The following is a 20,915-nucleotide window of genomic DNA, read 5'->3' on the forward strand; positions in this document are numbered from 1 at the left end:
TGAAGAAGCATTAGCTATTATTAGTACAGGGACATCTAAGGTTATGAGATTTTTCTGCCTTGGTTCAAGCAAGGTGGTGAAGACAACTGTCAGAAGAATTATCTTCAGTGGAGCAGATCTTAAGTTTAGGGAAAGTTTGGGCTGGGGATGGTGGTTCATGCCTGTAATCCCAGCACTTTGGGAGGCTGAGGTGGGCAGATCACTTGAGGCCAGGAGTTCGAGACCAACCTGGCCAATATGGTAAAGCCCTGTCTTTACTAAAAATATAAAAATTAGCTGGGCGTGGTGGCGCGTGCCTGTAACCCCAGCTACTTGGGAGGACGCTGAGACATTAGCATCACTTGAACTCAGGAGGCGGAGGTTGAGGTGAGCCAAGATTGCTCCACTGTACTCCAGCCTGGGTGGCAGAGTGAGACTCTGTCTCAAAAAAAAAGTGACATCTGGTCATCATTGTCATATTCTATGAGTTTCAGATAAGTCACCAGGTGCAGCCCACAGTCACAGTGAGCAAATCACACAGGGGTGAGTGCCTGGAGGTGGGGCTTATTGGGGACCACCCCAGCTGGAGTACAGTGGCATGATCTCAGCTCACTGCAACCTCTGCCTCCCGAGTTCAAGCAATTCTCCTGTCTCTGAGTGGCTGGGACTACAGGCACGTGCTGCCATGCCCTACTAACTTTTTGTATTTTAGTAGAGACGGGTTTTCACCATGTTGCCCACGCTGGTCTCGAACTCCTGAGCTCAGGCAATCCACCCGCCTGGGCCTCCCAAAGTGCTAGGATTATAGGCGTGAGCCACTGCGCCTGGCTTCACTTTCTTGATTTGGTTACAGAAGGTTGTGACTTCACTCTTGCTAGCAAACTCTCTTCGAGTCTCTTGCTAGATTTTTTTTTTTTTTTGACAGTGTCTCACTCTGTTGCCCAGGCTGGAGTGCACTGGTGCCATCATAGCTCACTGCAGCCTCGTCCTTCTGGGCTCAAGTGGTCCCCCCACCTCAGTCTCCCAAGTAGCTGGACCACATGCGCATGTGCCATCATGCCCAGCTAAAATTTTTAAATTTTGTAGAGATGAGGGCTTGCTATATTATCCAGGTTGTTCTTGAATTCCTTGGCTCAAGTGATCCTCCTATGTCAGCCCCACAAAGTGCTGGCATTACAGGTGTGAGCTGCCATGCCTAGCCTCTTGCTAGCTTTGATGAGGCAAGCTGCCATGCTGGAGAAGCCCCTATGGTTAGGAACTGAAGCCAGGCTGTGGCCAACAGCTTAAAAGGAATTGAGGCCCTCGGTTCAGTAACCCCTGAGGAACCACTGAGTGAGTTGCAAATGGATCCTGACGCAGTTGAAAGTTTGATGGCAGCCTTGTGAGACATCCTGAAACAGAGATCCCAGCTAAGGGATCCTGTCCAGATTCCTGACCCCAGAAACTGCAACAATATGTGCTGTTTTAAACCATTATGTTTAGAAGTAATTTTTTACCCAGCAATAGATAACTAATACAACCATGTGCCAAAGTAGGAACTTGGGAGTTGGATTAAGGGCAGAGGTTCAGCTCCAGGACATCAGGGTGGAAGTAGGGGAGGGCTTATGGGTGAGAGCCACTATAGAAAAATCATCCCGGCCAGGCGCGGTGGCTCATGCCTGTAATCCCAGCACTTTGGGAGGCTGGGCAAGTGGATCACGAGGTCAGGAGTTTGAGACCAGCCAGACCAACACGGTGAAACCCCGTCACTACTAAAAATACAAAAATTAGCCGGGTGTGGTGGCACGCACCTGTAATCCCAGCTACTCAGGAGGCTGAGTCAGGAGAATCGCTTGAACCCAGGAGGTGGAGGTTGCAGTGAGCAGAGATCGTGCCATTGCCCTCCAGCCTGGTGACAGTGCCAGACTCAAAACAAAAAAAAAAAAAAAAAAAGAAAAGAAAGAGCATCCCCTGGTCCCACCCAGGTCCTAATGGGGAGGAGAGTGACTCAGGCTGTGCTCTTCAAGATGGCTGGCAGCTGAGGCTGTTTTAGTGCTTCCTGTTTCAACTGCAGATCAGTCTGGGAACAATTCGTTCTCATCTTGCATCACTGGCCTCCCTCCAGCACTGGAGTATGTACCTTCTGGAAATGCCTGCTTATCTTTATGACACCAGTCTCTTCGTTTGTTTATTCATTCATGCAACAACTATGAGCTGGACACTTTTCTATACAGAGTGGATCCACCATGAGTAAGAAATCACCCTCACACAGTTAAGAGCTTCTTCTGGCTTAAGAGTTCCCATCTTTTTTTTTTTTTTCCTGAGACAGAGTTTCACTCTTTTTGCCCAGACTGGAGTGCAATGGCCTGATCTTAGCTCACTGTAACCTCTGCCTCCTGGGTTCAAGTAATTCTCCTGCCTCAGTCTCCTGAGTAGCTGGGATTACAGGCACCCACCACCACCCCTGGCTAATTTTGTAGTTTTAGTAGAGACGGGATTTCGCCAGGTTGGACAGGCTGGTCTTGAACTCCTGACCTCAAGTGATCTGCCCGCCTCGGCCTCTCAAAGTGCTGGGATTATATCTGTGAGCCACTGCGCCCGGCCGAGTTCTCATCTTTAAAATTTCTCCTCTGCCTCCTTCACGGGGGTGCCATTTCATCACACACCCCTTAAAGGCTGGGGTTCTCCACGGCATTGTTCTCGTCTCAAATTTCTTCTCACCTCACACAGTCCTCCCTGGTTGTTCCAGACTTCATGATTTCTTAATCACTTCTAATGATCTGAAATCTACATCTCTAGCTCAAAACTCTTTCCGAATGTCACACTGTAGGGCTACTTACATATTCCACAGACACTTAGATCTGGGAAGAGCATTGAACAATAAGTAAGTAAGTAAGTACTGAACAGTAAGATCTGTTCCTGTGCTGAAAACCAAACGTGCCAGATTAATTGAGAAATTGAATATCTGCACACTGTCCTATATAGGCATTTTAAGGACTTTTCGGGGGGCTAATTTTAACTTTATATGATTTATACAGTATGGGATGACTTCACTAAATTAGAAGCTCAAATGACCAAAATTAAACTCATTTCCTCCATCTCTTCCTTCTCTTGTCCTGCCCAAACCTTTGTGTTTTCCTATCTTTCCTCTCCTAAATGACAGTACCATCATCCACCCAGACAATATATGGAGTCATCCAAATTCTTCCCCCACCTTTCCCTGACCTCCTCCAATCTCATTAAGTCCTGTAGAATTTACCTCCTAAATACTAATTTCCTTTTCTCCATTATCGATGTCCTGGGCTCATTTTAAGCTTGCATCTTCTTTTGCCAGGTCTAATGTAATAACATTCAAACTGATCTTCCTGTCTCTAGGCTCACTCCCTGTGCTTTGTCCTTCACACTGGTGCCAGTGCAGTGTTTCTTATTGCTGAACTGTAACATTCTGGCTCAAACCCTGTAGCGCTGCTTCCCACTGTCCACCCAGTAAAGTCCATATTCATTCACTTGGTGTTTGCAACCCTTCGTGATCTGACCCCGGCTACTTCTCAGCCTCATCTCTAGCTACTTCTGCACACAAACTCTATGCTCTGCCCACGGGATTTGGAGTCTTCCTGCCATACTGTGGCTTGCTCCCTTTTGCTTGTAAGGCCCTCGCTCGACCTTGTCTACCAGGTGGACTCCAAAGTAATCCTTTAAGACTCAGCTCACACATTTCCTGGACATTCTCAGATAGAATCGATGTGCCCTACTGTCCTATGCATTACCTTTATTATAGCACTTTTTACACCTTCTTTGCATCCAACTCTTCCAAGTTAGTGTTCTCTACTTGTCTGTCAGCTCCTTAAAGGCAGAAACCGTGTGTTTTTATCTTAAATTTCAATGATTGGCCCTTCACTAGGCATCCAGTGAAAGTTTGCTAAATGAGCACTGTTCACAATAACAAAGACAAGGAATCAACTCAAATGTCCATCACTGACAGTGGATGAAGAAAATGTGGTACATATACACCATGGAATACTATGCAGCCATAAAAAGGAATGAAATAATATCCTTTGCAGGGACATGGATGGAGCTGGAAGGCATCATCCTCAGCAAACTAACACAGGAGCAGAAAACCAAACACCACGTGTTCTCACTTATAAACGGGAGTTGAACAATGAGAACACATGGACACAGGGAGGGGAACAACACACACTGGGGCCTGTCAGGGAGGTGAGCTATTTAGCATTAGGATAAACAGCTAATGCATGTGGGGCTTAATACCTAGGTGATGGGTTGATAGGTGCAGCAAACCACTATGGCACACGTTTACCTGTGTAGCAAACCTGCACACCCTGCACATGTACCCCGAACTCAAAATAATAAGATAAAATTAAATTTAAAAAAGAAAATTTGCTGAATGAATAAGTGAATAGGCAAATGAATAGTGCAGGGCTGAGTCCGCAGATGGAGAGACAAATGGGCCCTGACATGGGGAGCTCTAGAAGGACACCAGGAGAAATGAAGCTATTTCTCTCCTCTCTCAGAGCCTGCAGCCCAGACTTATGTTCATCTCTTTGTGCACGTACACCTGCCACAAAAACTTCTAATTTAGTGAAGTCATCTCCTGTGGTATAAGTCACATAAAGTCAAGATTAGCCCCCCGAGAAGTCCTTAAAATGCCTATACAGGACAGTATGCAGATACTCAATTTCTCAGTTAATCTGGCACATCTGGTTTTCTCTTCAGCACAGGAACATATCTATTTTATGTATTTATTTTTTTTTTTTGAGACGGAGTCTCGCTCTGTCGCCCAGGCTGGAGTGCAGTGGTGCAATCTCGGCTCACTGCAAACTCCGCCTCTCGGGTTCACGCCATTCTCCTGCCTCAGCCTCTCCGAGTAGCTGGGACTACAGGCACGTGCCACCAAGCCTGGCTAATTTTTTTTTGTATTTTTAGTAGAGACGGGGTTTCACCGTGGTCTCGATCTCCTGACCTTCGTGATCCGCCCGCCTCGGCCTCCCAAAGTGCTGGGATTACAAGCGTGAGCCACCGCGCCCGGCCGAACATATCTATTTCTTCAGCTGAGAAATACGTGAAGTAGCTGGCTTGCATTCAGTGGCCCTATGAAAGAAAAATACCTATCGCACTCATCACAGTAAGATACTCCTCACTGTGAGAAATAGGAGGAAACAGACTGGGTGAGAGACCAGTTGACTCTCATCTAATGTATCTCACTTCCACTTGGGGCTGTATGCACTTGGTAACACCCCATTCCCCTCCTCCACCCCAATCACCCAAATCCCAAGCCCACTCCTTGACTTCAAAGTCCCCAAGGCTGGCTCGTCCTTACCAATCCAACCACGTGCCCTGCTCCTCCCCAGGGTCACCCACTGCCAAGTTAGGTCAGCTTGCTTTCTGCTCTAGTCCCAACTCTTTACCGCTTCCCTTTGCTTAAGCTCTGTCTTCCCTTTTCCTCTCCCTCTATTCAAATACCACTGACAGGTCAAAGCCCAGCATGTTTCAACCTTTCCAAAGGTTCAATTCTCTCCATGTCTACGTTGATCTCTCTTATTTTTCAATTCTTTTTACCTTTAGGGTCAGAATCGAACATTTAAGTTAAATCTTTAACTGTTGGTCTATGGAGAATTTTCCATCACAGGGAGTTTTGTAGTTCACTAACAAATATCTGTATCTCTTTGTAGAAGGGTAATTGACAAATCAAGACAAATCAGTAATTAGAAGGACAAAACCATGTCGGCAGACTATGTAACTATGTAGCAACTGAATTCCTCATACACTTTTTTTTGGGGGGGACATGGTGTCACTTCAGTTGCTCAGGCTGGAGGGCAGTGGGGTGCTCTACGCTCATTGCAGCCTTGACTTCCCGAGCTCATGTGATCCTCCCACCTCAGCCTCCCAATTAGCTGGGACTACAGGTGCATGCCACCACACCCAGCTAATTTTTTGTATTTTTAGTAGAGACAGGGTTTCATCATGTTGCCCAGCTGGTCTTGAACTCCTGGGCTCAAGTGATCTGCCCACCTTGGCCTCCCAAAGTGCTAGGATTACAGGCATGAGCCACCGCACCTCTCTCATACACTTGTGATGAGAGTGAAAACTATTTGGCAGTACCTACTAAAGCTAAATATTCATATATCAGCAATACCTACTAAAGCTAAATATTCATATATCAGCAATACCTACTAAAGCTAAATATTCATATGTCGGCTGGGTGTGGTGGCTCAAACCTGTAATCCCAGCATTTTGGGAGGCTGAGGCGGGCAGATCACTTGAGGCTTGGAGTTCCAGAACAGCCTGGCCAACAGGGTGAAACCCTGTCTCTACTAAAAATTACCCAGGCGTGGTGGCACACGTCTGTAGTCCCACCTACTCAGGAGGCTGAGGCAGGAGAATCTCTTGAACCTGGGAGGCAGAGGTTGCAGTGAGCCAAGATCACGCCACTGCACTCCAGCCTGGGTAACAGAGTGAGACTCCATCTCAAAAAAAAAAGAGATAATTAATAAATAAATATTCATATATCCTATGATCTAGCAGTTCTATCCATTGATATATACGCAAGAGAAGTGAGTGTTTATATCCACCAACAGACATGAACAAACATGTCCATATAGCTTCCTTCATAAAGTCAAAACTTGGAAACAATTCAAATGACCATTGGTAGTAGGTTAGATAATATTCTATACAATGAAAAATTTCACATCAGTGAAAAAGAACAAACTGTCACTATACATATAACATGGATGAATCTCACAGATACAATGAGTGTAAGAAACCAAACACAAAAGAACATGTACTGTATGGTTCAATTTATATGAAGTTCAAGAACAGGCAAAATAAATAATCTATGGTGTTAGAGGTCAGAATAATGGTTATGTTCAGGAATTTATGACTGGGAGGGGACACAAGGGAGTTTTGAGTGTGCTAAAAAATATATATATTGTTTCCCTAGCCTCCCAAAGTGCTGGGATTACAGGCATGAGCCAACACACTTGACCTGAACATGTAAAAATATTGATTGGGTAGTGATTAACCAAGTGTACATGTAAAAAGTTATCAAGCTGTATACTTAAGATTTGAGCTGTACACGTCACCGCCTCTAAATCAAACCTTGCTTTCATTATCCACAATATATTTCTTTATTTGCTCAGTCCTAGAATAATTAAGTCATCTTTAAAAGGAGGTAATAATAACTGCCTCTTGGGTGTTGTTGAGAGATAAAAGAAATAATGTGCATAAAAATGCATAACATGAAAGGGCTTGACATGCTAGGACGAACGATCATTCCACAGACATCCAGAGACGCACCCAAGTTCCACCAAAGCTTTTCCTTGGCTGCTTTTCTTTCTGTCCACTTCTCATTCCCCTATTATATGGTTTGGCTCTGTGTCCCTACCCAAATCTCATATTGAATTGTAATCCTCAATGTTAGGGGAGGGACCTGGTGGGAGGTGATTGGTTTATGGGGACAGTTTTCCCCTTGCTGTTCTCGTGATAGTGAGTTCTTATAAGATCTGGTTGTTTGAAAGTGTATGGCACTTCCCCCTTTGCTTGCTCTTCCCTGCTCTACCGTGGTAAGATGTGCATCCTTCCCCTTCACCTTCTGCAATGATTGTAAGTTTTCTGAGACATCCCAGCCATATTTCCTGTACAGCCTGTGGAACTGTGAGTCATTTTCTTCATAAATCACTCAGTCTCAGGTAGTTCTTTATAGCAGTATGAGAACAGACAAATGCACCCCATAAAGGCCCCAGTCCTCCAGCATGCTGATCTCAGCTAGGTGCAAGACTTGCTAAGTGCAAGTCTTGTGGACTGCTTTCACATTTACTAGTTTGCAGACCAGGAGCTTGGGAGCGGAGGTCTCATCCAAGTTGCCCCTGGCTCAGGGCTACCCACAGTGCTCAGCTCAAATCAAGCTTCTGGATAAGTAGGGTCTAAGGCCAGCCTTAGCAAAGTGAGGAGAGCCAGCAGATTCCAGGGAAGAGGGGCAGTTTACTGGATCCTTTAACCTACCAAGAGAACTCGAACTCCAGACTACTAATTGCTGGCTGGAAAAAAAAAAAAAAAAAGCCTTTTCTGGCAATCTATGTTGTGATAGCTCCAAGGGGGAATCTTCTAATTGTCTATAAATTGTCCCATAAGGAGGAGAGAACAAGAACTATGGTTCCACATGCATCACTAGGTGAACTGTACCCCTGACCAGTTGTATCTGATATTTATAGACCTTGTCACCAGCTCTGTCCACCAGAGTTACGTCAAGTGGGCAGGGAAGTCTTCTGCTCCTTCAGGGTGTATGCTGGTTTCAGGAGCTATGATAAAAACGTAAAGTGAAACTTAATGAAACGAGAACATAAGGAAAGGGTATTTGTATATAACAAAATATGTTGAGGTTTGCCCTATCAATTTCAATAGAAAACTTATCCCAGGAGATTAAGATGGCGTTCCTCAGTTTGTGGATTCTCACTTGCCTACTTTGGTGCTTGGTCCATTTATAGAGTGCAGTGGTATAGGGGAAATGTCTATTCTTCTCCCAATCCTGGTTGTTTTGGGCCATGACTTTTGATTTAGTGAAAGTAAATTGATACCAGGATATGCCACAGTACAAATAAATCCCAACATACAAGTTGCTTAACTCCCCCCAAGGTTTATTCTTTACTCACACAGTTCTGATATGAATTGATGTACTCTCCAGGGCAGAGTCCTCCATGTAGACTGAAGAATTGCATGACCACAACCTAGCTGCAAGAGAAGCAGGGCAATGTAGGAGCACTGTAACAAACACATCACATCCCCTTGGCCACCTCTGATCTCAGCCATGGCTACAGTGGACAGTTGCCCTAACTGAGCTCAGATGCTGCTCTCACTGACAGCATCCTCTCTGCATGAGGTAGCCTGTCCAGCTTTCCACCCCAGGCTCTTCTCCAGCACCCTGGAGCCCACAAGTCTGTCTAAGTCTATTTTGTGCTGCTGTGACAGAATGCTACAGACTGGCAAGCAATGGAAGTTTTGGGGGGGCTCATGGTTCTGGAGACTGAGAAGTCCAAGATCAAAGTACCACATCTGGTAAGGGCCTTCTTGCTGCATTGTAACATGGCAGAAGGCATCACATGGTGGCAGAAGGCATACAAGAGAGAGAAAAAGAGTTTGAGCTCACCCTTTATAAGGACACCATTACTGATATAATAAGCCCACTCCCTTGATGATGGACCTAATCACCTCTTAAAGGTCCCATCTTTCAACAATGTTGCACTGGGGATAAAGTTTCCAGCACATGAACTTTGGGGGACATATTCAAACCATAGCACAACCCCACTAAGTGCAGGGAAGTTAATATCTCTCTCAGCAATTTGTAACCCCTAGGGATGAAAGCTAGGGGGTGAATCCTTTCATTTAGGTGAATAGCTCTAGGAGGCATTCTGTACCTTTCTCACCTTGTAACACATTCTCCCTCTCAACGTCACGCTCTCTGCTCCCTCACTCCTGCTGCAGCTGATCCCTCCTCAGTGAGCCACCTGCAACAAGTACCTCTATCAGATTCTGCATTTGGGGTAACTCAAACTAAGGCAAGAGCTCGTGGAAAGTCTAGTGAGCACCAACTGTTCTCAGACAGCAGACTGCAGTGTTTTACGTGTCAACTTAAAGGAAGAAAAAGTTTAGAGATGGGAGGACCTGTTGTAGAATTATAAGTTAAGGCCTCAGGGGCTCTGCTCAGTCCTTACTTCTCTATTTTCCCAAGCGAAAGAGAGAACAGAAGATCAGAGAGGAAGATTTTGTTTCCTGAGGCCTGCTTCTGAGGCCTAAAGTGCCCCAACATTATAACAAATGGCTATAACAATGGTTATGGGAGTTATCAGCTAGCAACCATGGACAAAACCCAACATATACATACATACACACACATGCACACACACAAATTTATATACATATAAAATATAAAATCATAATATCACACCTAATAAGTGGGCAAACATTTTTAAAAGATGATATTAACACTGGAAGGATTTGAAGAAATTAGCATTCGCAGTCAGTGGCTTTATAAATTGTAACTTTGCTCTTTGGAAAGGTAATTTGGCAATATGTTTCGAGAGATCATTAAAATATTCATATTATCTTGATCAGAAAGTCTCCCCAACCCCCACCTTTGTATGACTGTGTCTCTTGCATAACTTAGCACTTATTGTGTCCAATTGAGATATTGATGATCAAGTAGAGTTGATTAGGGTATAATCACCTTCCTTTTGGACTGACCTCATCTCAAGGAGATGAACGCCCCAGTGTCAGTCATACAGAGAAGCCCATTGTCAGATAAGAAGCAGAAACTCAGAGAGACACTAAAAGGAACTTAAATCCCAGAGAAACATAAATTTAGGCATCACCTCGTGTCCCACCTAGTGGATGTTCAGATAGCACCTGTCACAACAAGAAGTCCATCAATAGCGTGAGAAGGGGCTCTGTGATGAGCCACAAACTGAAGGTTAGGGATTTTTTTTCTTTCTTTTGAGATTGAGTCTCGCTCTGTCTCCCAGGCCAGGCATGATCATGGCTTACTGCAGTCTTGATCTTCCAGGGAACCTCCCACCTCAGCTTCCTGAGTAGCTGGACAGGTGCATGCCACCATGGCCAGCTAATTTTTTCATTTTTTGTAGCTACAAGGTCTATTTATGTTGCCCAGATTGGTCTTGAACTCCTGAGCTCAAGTGAGCCTCCTGCCTTGGCCTCCCAAAGTTCTGGGATTACAGGTATGAGCCAAGTCCAGTCTCTTGCTAGCTTTGATGAGGCAAACTGCCATGCTGGAGAGGTCCATATGGTTAGGAGCTGAGGCCAGCCAGTGGCCAGCAGCTTGCAAGGAATTGAAGACTTTTATTCTTTTCTTTTCTTTTTTTTGAGACAGGGTCTTGCTCTGTTGCCCAGGCTGGAGTGTAGTGGCATGATCCCAGCTCCACTTGCTGGGCTCAAGCAATCTTCCCACCTCAGCCTCCCAAGTAGCTAGGACTACAGGTGTGCATCACCATGCCAAGCTAATTTTTTTTATTTTTATTTTTTAAGAGACAAGGGCTCACTATGTTGCCCAGGCTCATCTTGAACTCCTGAGCTCAGGCTATTTACCTGCCTGGGCCCCACAAAATGCTGAGATTACAAGGCATGAGCCATTGTTCCTGGCAGTTAAGGGATTTTATGTAGTCATTAAAGATGATGTTTAGACCAAGGGGGAAAAACCTTAGATTCTAATTTTATATTATGTATGAAAGTAATTCCAGATAGACTAAATATTAAAACTCAGGCAAAACAAAGAACTTATAAAGGAAAGGATATATGACTTTAACCACATAAAAATGAAATTTTTAAAAAAAATGATTCATTTCAAAGGCATAAATACAGAAAAAACAAGTTGGGATGAAATATCTTAAAAAAATAAATAACAAAATGTTTATATCCATTGTGTGTGTGTGTGCGTGTGTGTGTATATAATATATAGTATATACATATATATACTATATACAATATATGTATATATACATATATACAGTATATGGTGTGTGTATATATATGTATATATATGTACACACACATACACAGAGAGAGAGAGAGAGAGTACTTAAAAATCAATTACAAAAGGCTTGGCATGGTGGCTCACACCTGTAATCCCAGCACTTTGGGAGGCCAAGGCGGGCGGATCACGAGGTCAAGAGATCGAGACCATCCTGGCCAACATGGTGAAACACTGTCTCTACTAAAAATACAAAAATTAGCCGGGTGTGGTGGTGGGTACCTGTAGTACCAACTACTCAGGAGGCTGAGGCAGGAGAACTGCTTGAACCTGGGAGATGGAGGTTGTAGTAAGCCAAGATTGCACCACTGCATTCCAGCCTGGCAACAGAGTGATAATCCGTCTCAAAAAAACAAAACAAAACAAAACAAAAATGACAAAAACAAAAACAACCCAACAAAAAATTGTTACATCGGAATAAATAATTAGGAAAATAAATGCAAAAAGATGATCAGTTTTGCCTGTTAATTAAAGTAATGAAATGAAAAGAAACAAAATATATTTTGTCCAGTACACTGGAAAAAGTAAAAGTTTTTAATTGGATAATATCTAGGGTTGATGAATGTTTAAAAATTTTGTGTTTCTTTTTTAGAGGGAAATCTAACAGCATCTATTAAAATTTTAAATATTTATGTCCTTTGCTCCATCATGTCCACTTCTTTTTTAAAATTTTATTTTATTATTATACTTTAAGTTCTAGGGTACATGTGCACAATGTTCAGGTTTGTTACATATGTATACATGTGCCATGTTGGGTGTGCTGCACCCATTAACTCATCATTTACATTAGGTATGTCTCCTAATGCTATCCCCCTCCCCCACATCCCATGACAGGACGCAGTATGTGATGTTCCCCTTCCTGTGTCCACGTGTTCTCATTGTTCAATTCCCACCTATGAGTGAGAACATGTGGTGTTTGGTTTTCTGTCCTTGTGATAGTTTGCTGAGAATGATGGTTTCCAGCTTCATCCAAGTCCCTACAAAGGACATGAACTCATCCCTTTTTATGGCTGCGTAGTATTTCATGGTGTATATGTGCCACATTTTCTTAATCCAGTTTATCATTGGTGGGCATTTAGGTTGGTTCCAAGTCTTTGCTATTGTGAATAGTGCCGCATTAAACATACGTGTGCATGTGTCTTTAGAGCAGCATGATTTATAGTCCTTTGGGTATATACCCAGTAATGGGATGGCTGGGTCAAATGGTATTTCTAGTTCTAGATCCTTGAGGAATCGCCACACTGTCTTCCACAATGGTTGAACTAGTTTACAGTCCCACCAACAGTGTAAAACTGTTCTTATTTCTCCACATCCTCTCCAGCACCTGTTGCTTCCTGACTTTTTAATGATCGCCATTCTAACTGGTATGAGATGGTATCTCATTTTGGTTTTGATTTGCATTTCTCTGATGGCCAGTGATGATGAGCATTTTTTCATGTGTCTGTTGGCTGCATAAATGTCTTCTTTTGAGAAGTGTCTGTTCATATCCTTCGCTCACTTTTTGATGGGGTTGTTTGATTTTTTTCTTGTAAATTTGTTGAAGTTCTTTGTAGATTCTGGATATTAGCCCTTTGTCAGATGGGTAGATTGCAAAAATTTTCTCCCATTCTGTAGGTTGCCTGTTCACTCTGATGGTAGTTTCTTTTGCTGTGCAGAAGCTCTTTAGTTTAATTAGATCCCATTTGTCTATTTTGGCTTTTGTTGCCATTGCTTTTGGTGTTTTAGACATGAAGTCCTTGCCCACGCCTATGTCCTGAATGGTATTGCCTAGGTTTTCTTCTAGGGTTTTTATGGTTTTAGGTCTAACATTTAAGTCTTTAATCCATCTGGAATTAATTTTTGTATGAAGTGTAAGGAAGGGATCCAGTTTCAGCTTTCTGCATATGGCTTGCCAGTTTTCCCAGCACTATTTATTAAATAGGGAATCCTTTCCCCATTTCTTGTTTTTGTCAGGTTTGTCAAAGATCAGATAGTTGTAGATGTGTGGTATTATTTCTGAGGGCTCTGTTCTGTTCCATTGGTCTATATCTCTGTTTTGGTACCAGTACCATGCAGTTTTGGTTACTGTAGCCTTGTAGTATAGTTTGAAGTCAGGTAGTGTGATGCCTCCAGCTTTGTTCTTTTGGCTTAGGATTGCCTTGGCAATGTGGGCTCTTTTTTGATTCCATATGAAGTTTAAAGTAGTTTTTTCCAATTCTGTGAAGAAAGTCATTGGTAGCTTGATGGGGATGGCATTGAATCTATGAATTACCTTGGGCAGTATGGCCATTATCACGATATTGATTCTTCCTGCCCATAAGCATGGAGTGTTCTTCCATTTGTTTGTGTCCTCTTTTATTTCGTTTAGCAGTGGTTTGTAGTTCTCCTTGAAGAGGTCCTTCACATCCCTTGTAAGTTGGATTCCTAGGTATTTTATTCTCTTTGAAGCAGTTGTGAATGAAAGTTCACTCATGATTTGGCTCTCTGTTTGTCTGTTATTGGTGTATAGGAATGATTGTGATTTTTGCACATTGATCTTGTATCCTGAGACTTTGCTGAAGCTGCTTATCAGCTTAAGGAGATTTTGGGCTGAGATGATGGGGTTTTCTAACTATACAATCATGTCATCTGCAAACAGGGACAATTTGACTTCCTCTTTTCCTAATTAAATACTCTTTATTTCTTTCTCCTGCCTGACTGCCCTGGCCAGAACTTCCAACACTATGTTGAACAGGAGTAGTGAGAGAGGGCATCCCTGTCTTGTGCCAGTTTTCAAAGGGAATGCTTCCAGGATGTGCCCATTCAGTATGATATTGGCTGTGGGTTTGTCATAGATAGCTCTTATTATTTTGAGATACGTCCCATCAATACCTAATTTATTGAGCGTTTTTAGCATGAAGCGCTGTTGAATTTTGTTGAAAGCCTTTTCTGCATCTATTGAGATAATCGTGGTTTTTTTCTTTGGTTCTATTTATATGATGGATTACATTTATTGATTTGTGGATGTTGAACCAGCTTTGCATCCCAGGGATGAAGCCCACTTGATCATGGTGGATAAGCTTTTTGATGTGCTGCTGGATTCAGTTTGCCAGTATTTTATTGAGGATTTTTGCACTGATGCTCATCAGGGATATTGGTCTAAAATTCTCTTTTTTTGTTGTGTCTCTGCCAGGCTTTGGTAACAGGATGATGCTGGCCTCAGAAAATGAGTTAGGGAGCATTCCTTCTTTTTCTGTTTATTGGAATAGTTTCAGAAGGAATGGTACCAGCTCTTCCTTGTACCTCTGGTAGAATTCAGCTGTGAATCCATCTGGTCCTGGACTTTTTTTCATTGGTAAGCTATTAATTATTGCCTCAATTTTAGAGCCTGTTATTGGTCTATTCAGGGATTCAACTTCTTCCTGGTTTAGTCTTGGGAGGGTGTATGTGTCCAGAAATTTATCCATTTCTTCTAGATTTTCTAGTTTATTTGTGTAGAGGTGTTTATAGTATTCTCTGATGGTAGTTTCTATTTTTGTGAGATTGGTGGTGATATCCCCTTTATCATTTTTTATTGGGTCTATTTGATTCTTCTCTCTTTTCTTCTTTATTAGTCTCGCTAGTGGTCTATCAATTTTGTTGATCTTTTCAAAAAACCATCTCCTGGATTCATTGATTTTTTGAAGGGTTTTTTGTGTCTCTATCTCCTTCAGTTCTGCTCTGATCTTAGTTATTTCTTGCCTTCTGCTAGCTTTTGAATGTGTTTTCTCTTGCTTCTCTAGTTCTTTTAATTGTGATGTTAGGGTGTCAATTTTAGATCTTTCCTGCTTTCTTGTGGGCATTTAGTGCTATAAATTTCCCTCTACACACTGCTTTAAATGTGTCCCAGGGATTCTGGTATGTTGTGTCTTTGTTCTCATTGGTTTCAAAGAACATTTTTATTTCTGCCTTCATTTTGTTATGTACCCAGTAGTCATTCAGGAGCAGGTTGTTCAGTTTCCATGTAGTTGAGCAGTTTTTAGTGAGTTTCTTAATCCTGAGTTCTAGTTTGATTGCACTGTGGTCTGAGAGACAGTTTGTTATAATTTCTGTTGTTTTACATTTGCTGAGGAGTGCTTTACTTCCAACTATGTGGTCAACTTTGGAATAAGTGTGAAGTGGTGCTGAGAAGAATGTATATTCTGTTGATTTGGGGTGGAGAGTTCTGTAGATTTCTATTAGGTCTGCTTGGTGCAGAGCTGAATTCAATTCCTGGATATCCTTGTTAACGTTCTGTCTCGTTGACCCGTCTAATGTTGACAGTGGGGTGTTAAATTCTCCCATTATTATTGTGTGGGAGTCTAAGTCTCTTTGTAGGTCTCTAAGGACTTGCTTTGTGAATCTGAGTGCTCCTGTATTGGGTGCATATATATTTAGGAAAGTTAACTCTTCTTGTTGAATTGATCCCTTTACCATTATGTAACGGCCTTCTTTATCTCTTCTGATCTTTGTTGGATTAAAGTCTGTTTTATCAGAGACTAGGATTGCAACCCCTGCTTTTTTTTGCTTTCCATTTGCTTGGTAGATCTTCCTCCATCCCTTTATTTTGAGGCTATGTGTGTCTCTGCACATGAGATGGGTCTCCTGAATACAGCACACTGATGGGTCTTCACTCTTTATCCAATTTGCCAGTCTGTGTCTTTTTATTGGGGCATTTAGCCCATTTACATTTAAGGTTAATATTGTTAAGTGTGAATTTGATCCTGTCATTATGATGTTAGCTGGTTATTTTGCTTGTTAGTTGATGCAGTTTCTTCCTAGCATCGATGGTCTTTACAATTTGGCATGTTTTTGCAGTGGCTGGTACTGGTTGTTCCTTTCCATGTTTAGTGCTTCCTTCAGGAACTCTTCTAAGGCAGGCCTGGTGGTGACAAAATCTGTCAGCATTTGCTTGTCTGTAAAGGATTTTATTTCTCCTTCACTTATGAAGCTTAGTTTGGCTGGATATGAAATTCTGGGTTGAAAATTCTTTTCTTTAAGAATGTTGAATATTGGCCCCCACTCACTTCTGGCTTGTAGAGTTTCTGCTGAGAGATCTGCTGTGAGTCTGATGGGCTTCCCTTTGTGCATAACCCGACCTTTCTCTCTGGCTGCCCTTAACATTTTTTCCTTCATTTCAACTTTGGTGAATCTGATAATTATGTGTCTCGGAGTTGCTCTTCTCGAGGAGTATCTTTGTGGCGTTCTCTGTATTTCCTGAATCTGAATGTTGGCCTGCCTTGCTAGATTGGGGAAGTTCTCCTGGATAATATCCTGCAGAGTGTTTTCCAACTTGGCTCCATTCTCCTCGTCACTTTCAGGTACACCAATCAGACGTAGATTTGGTCTTTTCACATAGTCCCATATTTCTTGGAGGCTTTGTTCATTTCTTTTTACTCTTTTTTCTCTAAACTTCTCTTCTCACTTCATTTCATTCATTTGATCTTCAATCATTGATACCTTTTCTTCCAGTTGATTGAATCAGCTACTGAAGCTTGTGCATGCGTCATGTCATTCTCGTGCCATGGTTTTGAGCTCCATCAGGTCATTTAAGGACTTCTCTACACTGGTTATTCTAGTTAGCCATTCGTCTAATCTTTTTTCAAGGTTTTTAGCTTCTTTGCAATGGGTTTGAACATCCCCCTTTAGCTCAGAGAAGTTTGATCATCTGAAGCCTTCTTCTCTCAACTCGTCAAAGTCATTCTCCGTCCAGCTTTGTTCTGTTGCTGGTGAGGAGCTGCGTTCCTTTGGAGGAGAAGAGGTGCTCTGATTTTTAGAATTTTCAGCTTTTCTGCTCTGGTTTCTCCCCATCTTTGTGGTTTTATCTACCTTTGGTCTTTGATGATGGTGATGTACAGATGGGGTTTTGGTGTGGATGTCCTTTCTGTTTGTTAGTTTTCCTTCTAACAGTCAGGACCCTCAGCTGCAGGTCTGTTGGAGTTTGCTGGAGGTCCACTCCAGACCCTGTTTGCCTGGGTATCAGCAGCGGAGGCTGCAGAACAGCGAATATTGCAGAACAGCAAATGTTGCTGCCTGATCGTTCCTCTGGAAGCTTTGTCTCAGAGGGGCACCCGGCCGTGTGAGGTGTCAGTTGACCCCTACTGGGAGGTGCCTCCCAGTTAGGCTACTTGGGGGTCAGGGACCCACTTGAGGAGGCAGTCTGTCCATTCTCAGGTCCCAGACTCCATGCTGGGAGAACCACTACTTTCTTCAAAGCTGTCATACAGGGACATTTAAGTCTGCAGAAGTTTCTGCTGCCTTTTGTTCAGCTATACCCTGCCCCCAGAGGTGGAGTCTACAGAGGCAGGCAGGCCTCCTTGAGCTTCACCCAGTTCAAGCTTCCCAGCCACTTTGTTTACCTACTCAAGCCTCAGCAACGGTGGGAGCCCCTCCCCCAGCCTCGCTGCAACCTTGCAGTTCAATCTCAGACTGCTGTGCTAGCAATGAGTGAGGCTCTGTGGGCGTGGGGCCCTCTGAGCCAGGCACGGGATATAATCTTCTGGTGTGCTGTTTGCTAAGACCCTTGCAAATGTGCAGTATTAGGGTGGGAGTGACCTGATTTTCCAGGTGCCATCTGTCTCAGCTTCCCTTGGCTAGGAAAGGGAATTCCCTGGTCCCTTGTGCTTCCCAGGTGAGGCGATGCCTTGCCCTGCTTTGTCTCATGCTCGGTGGGCTGCACCCACTGTCCTGCACCCACTGTCTGATAAGCCCTAGTGAGATGAACCTGGTACCTCAGTTGGAAATGCTGAAATCACCCATCTTCTGTGTTGCTCACGCTGGGAGCTGTAGACTGGAGCTGTTCCTATTTGGCTATCTTGGAACCTCCCCTCCCATGATGTCCACTTCTATAGAAACACTTTTGTAAATTGATAGCAATATACACAATTTATATTCTTTACAGTGCTGTTTGTACTAGTGAAAAAAATTAAAAATAAACCAATGTCCTTCAATATAGGAATGGTTAAATAAACTACCTCCATATTTTCACAGGATCCTTGGGGCATCACCTTGTCAACTGGAAACCTCTGTGGTTGGTGGCACCTTTGCCTGAGTTTTGCTGAGGCCCACTGGGCTTGTTCCACTCACTCAGCCCAGAAGGCTGCTTTTGGCTTGTGCTTCCAGCCTGGATCCCATGCCTGCCAAGGGCGAGCCAGGTACAGAGCACCAAGTGGTGTGTGAGCAAGCACGGGGTCTGGCCATGTGCACAGCCAGGCATGCCAGCTGTGGCAGGGCAGGCAGCTCCAGACATTGGCACAGGCACTGGCTCTGTGCCAGGCTGTGGCTGGACCAGGGATACCAAAAGTAGTTTCCACTGCAGGCACTGGAGAACATGGTGGTGTTCAGAAGCTTGGAGACACCAGGAACCACAAAACCCCAAAGAGGGTGTCACAGCCCTGGCTCAGGGAGCCTCTAAGTCTGGGCTCCCTGAAGGACCACACCTCTTCTCTTCTTCTTGTTGCCTGCAACTTGGGCAAGTGGGGGATGATGTGTTTCAGGCCTGTTTGTGTTACAGCTCTTTCAGTTCTGCCATTTGGTGGGTCCTGAGTTCTTGTCCCACATCCAGGAAGAATGAGGTAAATGGACAACTGGAGGATGAGCAAGGTGAAGTAGTGCTTTATTGAGTGGCAGGACGGCTCTCAGGAGACCCAAAGTGGGTAGCTCTTTCCCGCAGGCAGGTCCCCCATTGTCTCTGCAGCCCTCAGTAGAGAGGAGACCCAGAGTGGTTAGCTCCTCTTTACAGGCAGGTTGTCCAGTTGTCTCTGTGAGTCTGGCTGAGTTCTGGGTTTTTATGGTCTTCAGAAGGGAGGAAGTATGTGCCAATTGGTCCATGGGTGGCCCTGGGTGGGCCCGGAAAAAAACACCATAAGTTTTCACTTGGGTCTGTGGAACTGGCAGCCCAGCCCCCAGGCTTTTGGCCATCCCTGCCTTGAAGATGGGGTTTCACTGGAGACCCACCCTTTTCTGCCCAGGAGCCTGTCTGCCTCCTGCTGCTGCTCATGGCACTCAGGCTGTTCATGCCAAGGGGTGCTGGCAGGCCTGAGCTGAGCCACCTTCAGCCCTCACCTTGGCCTCCCTCCCATGCTCTTTGGTGCCCAAAGTCCAGAGGGGACTGGGGTGGCAGAGGGCTGGCGTGTTAGTATTGCCCCAAGCATACACGCACCCAGCTGGGTCTTGACCGCACCTGGGCTTGGCCACAACTTTGCTCCAGAATTGGAGTAGGTCCCAGGAGCGGGGAGAAGCCAGACAGTGGGAGCAGGCACTTCCAAGTCTGGGGGCAGGGGGGCTTCCCAGGCCCCCAAGAGCACAGGGATGTCCTGGTCCACAGCCGCAGCTGGGCGGCTGCATTTATGCCTGTGAGTGTGGAGTTCCCACCCCACCAACTCAGAAGGGGGTGGGGGTCCACCCTGTTCCCAGCTCCCACCACCTCTGCGGAGTGAGCAGCCCCAGCCACGCCTCCCCAGCTGCAGCCAGTGTCTTTGCAGCAGCGGCTCCAGATGGGCTGCTGCTGTCATCAATATATGGAATGAAATTTCATGCGACCACTGAAAAGAAAGGTTTAAATCTATAAACATTGGCATGAAAATAACAACTTAAAGTGGTATTTATAATATTCTTTTGTTGTTGTTTGGTTTGTGGTTAAAAAAGAAAATAGAATAATAATATAAAGGGCTAGTAAATGCATAAAAATAAAAGTGGGGAGGTGGGGGGAGAGGAGAAATACACACCAAACAGTTGTAGTGAGGATCTTGAGTGGTGTGGATGAAATTATGGAGAATTTTCCCAATTCTGTATTGTTCATATTATTATTATTATTTTTCCTTTTAATTGCATTTATTTTAATGCTGAATTTACTCCTGTGCCATAAGTTTTTGTTTCTTCAGTTTCTTCTGGGATATCTTTTTCTTCTGGGTAACCTCCTTTTCTGGTTTAGGAACAACCTGTTCCTTTTCAGTAAGGATCTTCTCTGTATGGTAGGGGGAGCTCATGTATGGGTTAATCCAACCATGAGCTCTGTAGGTCCAGCGGCGCATCTTAGGTGCTTTGTTTACTTGGTTATGCTCAATGACCAGAGAATTTACATCTAAACCTTTGAGTTCAGCATTATTCTCTGCATTTTTAAGCATGTGCACCAAAAATTCAGCACTCTTTTGGGGCCACCGACCTTGTGTCCAGCCCCACTGCTTGGCCTGGACGCACCTGCTAACTCCACCATTGTAATGTCAGAATGGTACGCACTGTTTCTGTAAAATGATATCTTTCAGATACTTCATGGCTTTTCATATATGCATACCCTTGATGGCCTTTCACGAGTGTTCTTAAAGTGAACACAAAGGTTGGAACCTCTTGATTTGCATGATTTTGTGGGGTTCTCCAGGTCACATGAATAGCGAACCATTTTCACAGATTACCTCAGGCCGCTTAGGGAAAG

At 44.0% G+C, this 20,915-nt stretch overlaps 1 pseudogene; it reads right to left on the bottom strand.

Moving 5' to 3' along the window:
- Window positions 1–20,334: 20,334 nt before the first annotated feature.
- LOC100582958 lies at window positions 20,335–20,882 on the bottom strand (annotated as a pseudogene).
- Window positions 20,883–20,915: the final 33 nt, after the last annotated feature.

The sequence above is a fragment of the Nomascus leucogenys genome, chromosome 9, assembly GCF_006542625.1.
Source record: "Nomascus leucogenys isolate Asia chromosome 9, Asia_NLE_v1, whole genome shotgun sequence".
Taxonomy (NCBI): Eukaryota; Metazoa; Chordata; class Mammalia; order Primates; family Hylobatidae; genus Nomascus; species Nomascus leucogenys.